The following is a 10,056-nucleotide window of genomic DNA, read 5'->3' on the forward strand; positions in this document are numbered from 1 at the left end:
CTTTGCTTTATAATGCTCCTGTGAAGCACCTTGGGATGTTGTATTATGTTGAAGATGCCATATAAATGCAAGTTGTTGTTGTTGATTAAAACAATTCTTTCTCACTTAACATGCAATGAAATGTTATATCTACAGCTATTCTAATGCTTTTCAATTGCTGCTGATGTCTTACTTTTTTATTTGTTTCATGGGATGTGGGTGTCGTTGGCAAAGCCAGAATTTGTTGCCCATCCCTAATTGCACTTCAACTAGCTTGGCTTAGAGAACAGATTCAACAGGTAACAGCAAGCTTTGCATGTGTTTAACATTTCAAAAGCTTGATACAATTAACTTGAATTATATGGAATGATTTCCAGCTGGCCTGCCCCAGAAGTGTGGATATCCTTCAAAAGTAATTGTGTATTGGTAAGGTGTCTCAAGGCACTTTACAGGAGTGTTGTTGCAAAAGATTTGGCACCACGCCACAAAAGAAGTTATTAGGACCGGTGAGCAAAAACCTGGTGAAGGGAGGTATGTTTTAAGGAGCATATTAAAGGAAGAGGTTGAGAGTCAGAGAGACTTAGGAAAGGAATTTCGGAGCTTAAGGCCTTGATAGTTGAAAGCATGGCTGCCAATTAAAATTGTAGAGCAATTAAAATCAAGGATGCACAAGAGGCCACAATTGGAGGAGTGTAGAGAACTTGGACAGTTGTAGGGCTGGAGGAGATTACAGAGGTAGAAAGGAGTGAGGCCATGGAGGGATTCGAACACGGATGAAAATTTTAAAATTGAAGTGTTGTCGGACTGGGGGTCAGTATAGGGCAGTGAGTACAGGGGAGATGGGTAAATGTGACTTGGTGTGAATTAGGATACTGGTAGCAGAGTTTTGGATGGACTCAAGTTTACAGAGGGTGCAATATGGGGGGGGGGGTGGGGAATTGTTGAATCTAAAGGTAATGAGAGCATGGATGAGGGCTTTAGTAGAAAATGAGTTGAGACAGGGTGGAGATTGCCAATATTGCAGAGTTACAAGTAGGTGATCTTGGTGATGGAGCAGATATGCGGTCAAATATGATGCCAAAGCTGTGAACCGTCTGGTTCAGCCTCACACAGTGGCCAAGGAGAGAGATGGAGTTGGTGGCTGGGAAATGGAGTTCGCAGCAGGGTCTTAAGATAATGGGCTTTGCTCTCCCCAATATTTAGCTTGAGAAAAATTTGTGCTCATTCAGTACTGGTTGCCAGACAAGCAGCATGACAAATCAGAGGCAGTGGAGGGAGCTAGAAAGGCGGTGGTGTAAGGTAGAGCTGGATACCATCATCTTACATGTGAAACCTGATGTGTTTTTAGCTGACATCACCGAGGAGCAGCATGTGAAAAAGAGCTTTTGTTTTAAAGAATATAACGAAGTCAAAGTCCATTTTATATTTCCAATATTCTTTACTAGCTAATATTTAATATTAAGGATATAATAGAGATTTTACAATTTGAAGTGAAACTAGCTGTGTTTCTATTACCATGGATCCAAGTGAATTTACTATTTTTGATACAAGTTTTAATCTTAAAGGGAATATTTACACAACCTCAGTTTTTGAAATAATGAAATAAGCAGAAGATTGCTCAGTAACTTTGCCCACTTCTGCTGAAACACAAGTCCGTGTCTTACGAACCTAATTGCATTTTTTTGAGGCAGAAACAAGGAGCGTTGATAAGGGTAGTGCAGTGGATGTGGTCTACATGGATTTTACTAAGGCATTTGACAAGGTCCCACATGGCAGACTGGTCAGAAAAATAAAGGCCCATGGGATACAGAGGAATGTGGCAAGTTGGATCCAAAATTGGCTCAGTAACAGGAAACAAAGGGTAATGGTCGATGGATGTTTTTGCAAATGGATGGCAGTTTCCGGTGGCATTCCACAGGGCTCAGTGTTGGGTCTCTTGCTGTTTGCAGTATATATTAATAATTTGGACTTAAATGTGGGATGCGTGATTGGGAAATTTGCTGATGACACAATAATTGGCCGTTGATAGTGAAGAGGATAGTTGGAGACTCAAGAATGATATCAATGGTTTGGTTGAGTGGGCGGAAAAGTGGTAAATGGAATTCATTCTAGAGAAGTGTGAGGTAATGCATTTGGGGAGAGCAAACAAAGCGAGGGATACACAATAAATCGGACGATATTGAGAGGGGTTGGAGAAGTGAGCAACCTTGAAGTTCATGTCCACAGGTCCATGAAGGTGGCAGGACAGGTAGATAAAGTGGTCAAGAAGGCATATGGAATCCTTTCCTTTATTGGCAAGGTATAGAATACAAAGCAGGGATGTAATGCTGTAATGTTGGTTTGGCCACAGCTAGAGTATTGTGTACGGTTCTGGTCACCACATTACAGGAAGGACATAATTGATCTGGAGAAAGTACAGAGGAGATTTATTAGAATGTTGCCAGGGCTGGAAAATTGCAGCTATGAGGAAAGATTGGATAGGCTAGGGTTTTTTTCCTTCGAACAGAGGAGGCTGAGGGGTGACTTAATTGAAGTGTACAAAATTATGACGGGCCTTGATAGAGGAGACAGGAAGGACCTGTTTCCCCTAGCAGAGATTTAAGGTGCTCAGTAGAAGGATTAGAGGGGACATGAAAAAAAACCTTTTCACCCAGAGGGTGGTGGTATCTGGAATGGTGGTGGAGGCAGAAACACTCAAATCATTTAAAAGGTACCTGGACCTGCACATGAAGTGCTGTAACCTGCAAGGCTATGGACCAGGTGCTGGAAGGTGGGATTAGATTGGGCAGCTAGCTTTTTCAGCCAACACAGACACAATGAGCTGAATGGTCTCCTTCTGTGCCATAACTTTTCTATGGTTCTATGACTTTATTGTCCTTAGCCTTGACTCCAATGTTCTCAGAGCTGCTCTAAAGCATTTCTAGTCCCCCATAATTGCAACTCATTCAGAATGTTGTGACCTGCTTCCTCACCTGCAGGAAGTCCTGCTCTCCCCTCATCATCATCTTTCCAAATTCCAATGGCTCCCCATGCCCCAGAGAATTGAATAGGATGACCTTCATTCTTCCTTTGCCTTGCTCCACTCTAGCTTAGCAGTATCTTGCAGCCATGCATCACCATGCAGACCCTCCACTCTTTTGACACAAGGTTCCCTGCTATGACATTGTTAGTGGTTACTTCTGCCACCACCAATGGTTAAGCAGGAAATAAGAAGGAATCTTGCCTGTGGATCTCGTCTCTCTCTTCCCTCCACAATCTTGATTTCTTTGCCTTACTACCTGCCCTGCTGTTTCTAAACCTCCTGAAAACTCTTCTCGCAAATTGTGCCTTTGCTTTCCTCCACCGCACCCCCGACCATGAACCTGTGCCTTATATCCCCAAACCCACCAAACCTTCCTAGTTTTAATTTTCCCTCATGCTTGGAGTTACTTATTTTCTATGTACAAAACACTTTGCAATACCTTTCTGTCTACTATATGTTGGGTCAGTCATGGCTCAGTAGGTAGCACTCCTGCCTTGTGTCAGAAGGTTCAAGTTCCACTTCAGGGCTTGAGAACAAAGAATCAAGGCTGACACTCCACTGCAGTACTGAGGAAGTGCTGTCTTTCTGAAGAGACGTTAAACCGAGAACTCATCTGCCTGCTCAGGTGTATAGATCCCATGGAACTATTTCAAAGAAGAGCAGGGGAGTTATCCCTCAATCTACATCACAAAAACAGGTTATCAGGTCACTATCACATTGCTAGTTGTGGGAGTTTGCTGTGCGTAAATTGGCTGCCACATTTCCTACATTATAAGTGACTACACTTCAAAAGTACTTCATTGGTTGTAAAGCACTTTGAGATGTCTGGTGGTCATGAAAAGTGCTATATAAATGCAAGCCTTTCTTTTTATATAAATGCATATTGTTGTAAGTTGGCTGTCTGCCTTATTGGTATCATAAGGACACTGAGATGTTTTACAACATTTTATGTTGTGACATTTTTCAGAAAGTTTACATCACTACATTATCATTCAGGGTACTGTGCAATAAAACTACAAGCACTGCAAGAAAATACAAGCTTTTTGTATGCCGGATTTATATAAGTGCACGTAGTCAGGGATCGACTCATTTCTGTATGAAAACTGTTTTATAGTAACTACTATACTTGGGTGGTTAGCTTTTGAGAATGTTTTTTGGGCATTTGTTGTTGTTGATGAAAGTATAAATTTAACAAGGTCATCGGTCTCTCTAGTCAGCCTTTCTATGTACAGTGGCATTTCTATTGATCATAGACAACCCTTGCCTTCACATTCATTGATTTACTCTACTTAATGTTAATTCCTGTCTTTGAGTGCTAAATGGTCCACACTTAATCACTTGAATAAATTCCCTATCTCGTTCCTGAATGGTAAATTGGAAATGTAAACGCTGTTTTTATCTTAGAAATTGTACAAATGTGAATAGCTGTATTTTTGAAATTTCAAGTGCTCTGATGAAAATTAAAATAGTTTTTATTTCCTCTGCTGAGGTTTGCTTGCAATTTTACTTTATAGTATATGACAGAAAATTGAAAAGCTGTTCCCTTGCTTGGGTTATGACCATGTTAGATTAGCACAAGAATAAGTTTTCAAAGATTCAATGTTAGCCAATTTCTGATGGTGGTAAACAGTGGCCTATGCTGCATACTCTAATTGTAAACATTTTAAACAGCTGCAAAAATGGGATAGTTGTAAAAATAACAATTGAATGACAATACTTGTATTGTGATTATTAAACAATGATTTATATTAAATTCTAGATGGATTCTGCAGAAACATGTTTTGTAATTGTGAAAATCAAAGATGCTAATTGTTCCATTTCCTGGGCTAGCATTGTCCTCAGTTCAAATGAAACGCAAAACTTTCTGTTGGCACAGAGGGGCCTCTCCTGTGCACTCTATTTATTACATATTCAGATGCACATGCTTGTTTGTTCTGTGTTTTTGAATACAAGACAGCGTAAGCTTACTCTCTTTGTCGTTTGCACTCCCTTTTCACTCTCTGTACACATTGGCATGTGAGACAGAAAATGAGCGCGTGTTCACTTTTGCATGATCACTTACTCTCCTTCATGTGCACGCTTGTTCTCAGGTGTTCTGCTGTCTTGGGGCACTGTGTATGTCTCAACCTGTCTTTATACTCTCCTTGTTGCTTGTTCTTTCTCTGTGCTTGCCTGTGTTTCTGGCATGTGTGCTATTTTTCTTTATGTTGCTTTCCTGCTTAAGACACTCCTTAAAACTTTTGGGCATCTGACCTAATATCTCCTTATGTGGCTCGGTGTCATGTTCTGTTTTATAATGCTCCTGTGAACTGCCTTGGGACATTTTATTATGTTAAAGGCGCTCTATAAATATAAGTTGTTGTTGTCATCATCCTCGTCATCTGCTGCGGGCACGCTTACTCTTTGTATCTCACAACCGTGCATTCATTCTCTTGGTTTCTTACAGGCACATGCACCCTAAGTTGCACCCTTCGTCATTCATATGTTCTCTGTTTGTTACGCATGCTTTCTCTTCCTTTCCTGTCACCCTTTGTCTCTGTATGTGTTTCTCTCTCTTCTCCCCTCTCTCACACACTGTCTGTCTGTACTATGATCTGTCTCTCATGCACTCTTTCTATCTTTCCGTCTCTAGTGTGCACTGTGTTTCTCTATCTAATGTGTTGTCTCTGTGTCACAGCACTCTGTTTCCCTATGTCACATCTGTGCTATCTCTGTCTCTCTAGCAAATGCGTTCTCTCACGCCCTCTGTCTTGCATGCACCCCCATATTCATTCACTCTGTCTCATGTGCATTCGCCTCCTTTCTCTAGATAATGGCCATGAATTTACAGAACTAGGGCATCTCATGGTGTGCCCTGTTAGTTATATTTTTCTTACTCACTGTTCAGCATGAAAAGCTTTTGCAACGCAAATTGCTGGCAGTGTGAACTCAGAATGTCACATCTGGGACCTTGGCGAATGATGGGACCAAAAGTCTATCTCCTTAACCAATGAGATTAAAGTACAGAGAAAGAAAAGGAAACAGGGTGAATTAGAGTCAAATTAGCTAAAGAGACATCCTCAGCTAAACATCCCCAGCTTATACACACTACTGAGTCAGCGGCGCTTGAGATGGCTTGGCCATGTGAGCCGCATGGATGATGGCAGGATCCCCAAAGACACATTGTACAGCGAGCTCGCCACTGGTATCAGACCCACCGGCCGTCCATGTCTCCGCTTTAAAGACGTCTGCAAACGCGACATGAAATCCTGTGACATTGATCACAAGTCGTGGGAGTCAGTTGCCAGCGTTCGCCAGAGCTGGCGGGCAGCCATAAAGGCGGGGCTAAAGTGTGGCGAGTCGAAGAGACTTAGTAGTTGGCAGGAAAAAAGACAGGCGCAAGGGGAGAGCTAACTGTGTAACAGCCCCGACAAACAAATTTTTCTGCAGCACCTGTGGAAGAGCCTGTCACTCTAGAATTGGCCTTTATAGCCACTCCAGGCGCTGCTCCACACACCACTGACCACCTCCAGGCACTTACCCATTGTCTCTCAAGATAAGGAGGCCAAAGAAGAGCTAAAGAGAAATAAAGAGAGGGAAAGAAAATTTGGATTAAGAGAAAAATAGATGGAAATGAAGAGTAAGAAATAAGTATCAAATTTAAATTTTAAAAAAAATCTTTAAGAACAATTTACTACATGTAGGAATGAGACGCCACAATTTTAAATGTTCCCTTTCTGGGCTGGAGAAGTTGAGTGACATTGCAGGAACTTAAATCTCCTCAGTAAAAACCTCCTTACTTCCTGCAGGAGTTCAATTCATATTTCCTGCACAAGTACAACAATTTCTTGAAACTCACAGTGAGGTTGAGGGTGTGCTGCTATGATCGGGAGGTTAATGGCATAATGGTGCAAATTGTCCAGCAATTTGTGGTGATTTGGAACTCACAGGGTACCTCTTCCTTGCCACAAATTGCTGGAAGATTTACAAACACATATTACTGGACAGCAGGCACATTAGGCTTGGTGTTGTTTTGGCAGCAAATTTTGGGCCAATATATGTCAAGCATGCTGGCTGTGCCATATGCCCTCACTCACTTTCTTCAGCTCTTTACAGCTCACTCAGGACATTTCAGAGTTTTAGAAATAAAAAGCAGAAAATGCTGGAAATAATCAGCACGCCTGCCAGCATTTGTGGAGAGAAAAACAGAGTTTAAGTGGCTGGATTTTATAAGCTCACCGCTTGTGTGGGCCGCCACCAAAGAGCTGCCGCGATCTCAAGCGCGGTAGCTCATTTAAATATCCGGGATGGGCCGCGCCATCACAATCACGTGGAGGGGGCGGGCTGTCCATCCCCAGCAATGGCATCAGCTGCCTGTGCGCAGGCTCTCACGCCATTTTTAAAGGGTTATCAGCCCTACTGGCTTATTTAAATATTTAAAGATAGATGGAATAAAATGAAATGAATACATTTATTTTGCCCCTTTCCCACCCACCCCCATGACAATTGAATTAATTATTTGCCCTTCCCCACCGCCCCCCCCAAAACACCTAACTTTACCATCTGACCTTCCTCCCACAAACTGCACAAAGTTTAAACCAGAACCCTTCCCAACATCCCCTATACCCACGACATTAATTTAACCCCGTCCTCCCCACCACTCCCCCCCCACCCCCCCAGCACTGATAAACTTACCTCCTCCCCCCCCCACCCCACCAGTGTTGTGCCTTGTTTCTCCAGATGGGTATCTAAAGGCGTGGGAGTGCCGACCACTAGGTCAAAGAACGCAGCAGGACATCAAGAGGCGACATAATTATATTTAAAGTAATTAATTTAATTGATCTGAATATTAAAATTGTGGTCCGGTTGCCCAGCGGCAGGGAGGCCACCACAGTGCCTCGCTGCCACCGGAAAGTTCGGGCCAGGCCCTGCCGGCGTCAAGGTCCATGGCGGGCCTCTCCGGAGCCATCTTCAGGCCCCCCGGCCACAGATCCTGACGTCGAGGGCTCCTTAAAATCCAGCCCTATGTTTCAGGTTGATGACCCGTTGTCCAAACCATTATGATGAAAGGTTATAAATCTGAAAAACTGGGGGGAGTTTTAACCAGTCAAGGTGTGTGGGTTTCTGTGCAGGCAGCAGGTTAAAACACCTGAAATTGCAGGCGTATCAGGAAGCCGCCAACTTCCACCTTTAACCCTAGCATGTTCTTCAACATGTGAGAAATGCAGTGGGACAGGCAGTTTTGCCATTTAAATATTTAAATGATCACTAGCTGCTGTCTTAACCCAGGATTCTGACTTTAGCTCTGTGCAAATGGGTTTCCCGCTCTTCCTGGAACTCACCAGATAAAACAAGGTGAGAGGGGATAGTGGGCATTGACAGGGCTGAGAAATCGACAGGCAAGAAAGGCCTTAAATATTGCGATGTCTCGCCTGCTTCCTTGTCTAACTGAAAGAGTTTTGGTCACAGGACTTGTTCTGAGTGTCTGCTTCAACTGTTTTGGAGGTGATTTCTCTCACTTTGGAGTTTATTGCCTTGGATCTGCACTTCCCAGCTGTCAGCCTTCACAACAGAATGGGAGTCGCTTATGCTGCTCTCTCCAGGACGTCTGATGAGGAAAAGGAGGAGCAGAAACACCACCAACACCAACAGCAGCCGGAGCAGCACCAGCAGGAGCAGCAGCAGCTATCTCCTCAAAGCTCAGGTGCGCCACAGGACAGAGGGCATGAGCACAGAGCTCCAGCTCAGAGGAAGTGATATCTCCAACATCGTGTTTACAGAGAGAGGATAGGTTTCCTGGATATAACTAAGCACCAGTGCCTCAGGAGGCTCAGACTTTCCCGTCATATGGTTGCTGACATTAGTAGCCGCCTGGAAGAAGACTTCCTTCCAAGTATACCATGTGGGCACGCATTACCATTGGCTGTCAAAGTCACTACAGCCCTGAATTTCTTCACCTCTGGCCCCTTCCAAGCATCTGCTGGTGAGATTTGTTGAATCTCACAATCTGCTGTGCACAAGTGCATCTCGCAGGTAACACATGCCATGTTTGTCAAGGTTGGTATTTATGTGCACCTCATGACTGATGAGGCCAGTCAAAATGAGCGAGCGCTTGGACAGCTGTCCCCACCAATCACATGGTGGGGGCGGCAATGGAGACACCATTCACGGCGTCACCTGATGTTGGAGCAGGTGCTGGCACCATTTTTAAGAGGCTGTCAGCCCTGTATTTAGTCTCTCCGAGCATTGAGCAGCAGCTTAATAAATGAACAACTCTGTGATTTGCAATAGATTTGTCACTCTGCAAGCAGCCCCTTGGGTGTGTCAGTGCCGCCGTGGTACTCCCCACCTCCGACAAAATTGGCAAACAGCGTTACTGCGCCGGGTTCCATGGCGGATGGCTCTGCTGCAATTCTCCAGCCCCCATGCCAACGAACCTGCCTCCGACAATAGAATAAAATTCATCCCTGAGTGTGTAGTGTTAAACTCCAGAAAGCTTGTTATGGAAGGATAATGCTAGAGCCTATATTTACCCAGTTTCACATTTACTGTACAGACTAAAAGGATTATAAATATGTAGCTCGTCACTCAAACCCTCCACCAGTATCAGTAAGTGTCTGCTTATAAGTGCTCAACTAAGACCCCAAATAATAACCTCCACCTGCATATAATTAAACAATTGATACACAATTAACAGATTCACTTCTTTCTTTCATAATACAACGTGGATTAACATGCTCAAAGAGCATTTCAAAATAAATTCCATATTGGGTACCAAGTATTACATTGCGCGACGCCCCTCCTCTTGTGCCCCGAACAATTTCTTTGACCTAGCATTTTTTTTTGTGAAACAATCGAATAGCTGATGACTTTCATCTACCAATTTAAGTTTGGAGATTTCCTTTCTCTCCAGCATTTGTTTCAATCCAGCAAGGTTAATACATAGTCTTTCCTCACTCACTTTTTGCAGAGTGTACAATGACCCATAAAGAACCATTATCCATTTAACATTCAATGGGTATCCTATCTTCAGTATGTTCCTTGTTTAGAATTTCACACAAAATATTTGACAGATA

This window comes from Heterodontus francisci, chromosome 8 (assembly GCF_036365525.1).
Source record: "Heterodontus francisci isolate sHetFra1 chromosome 8, sHetFra1.hap1, whole genome shotgun sequence".
Lineage (NCBI taxonomy): Eukaryota > Metazoa > Chordata > Chondrichthyes > Heterodontiformes > Heterodontidae > Heterodontus > Heterodontus francisci.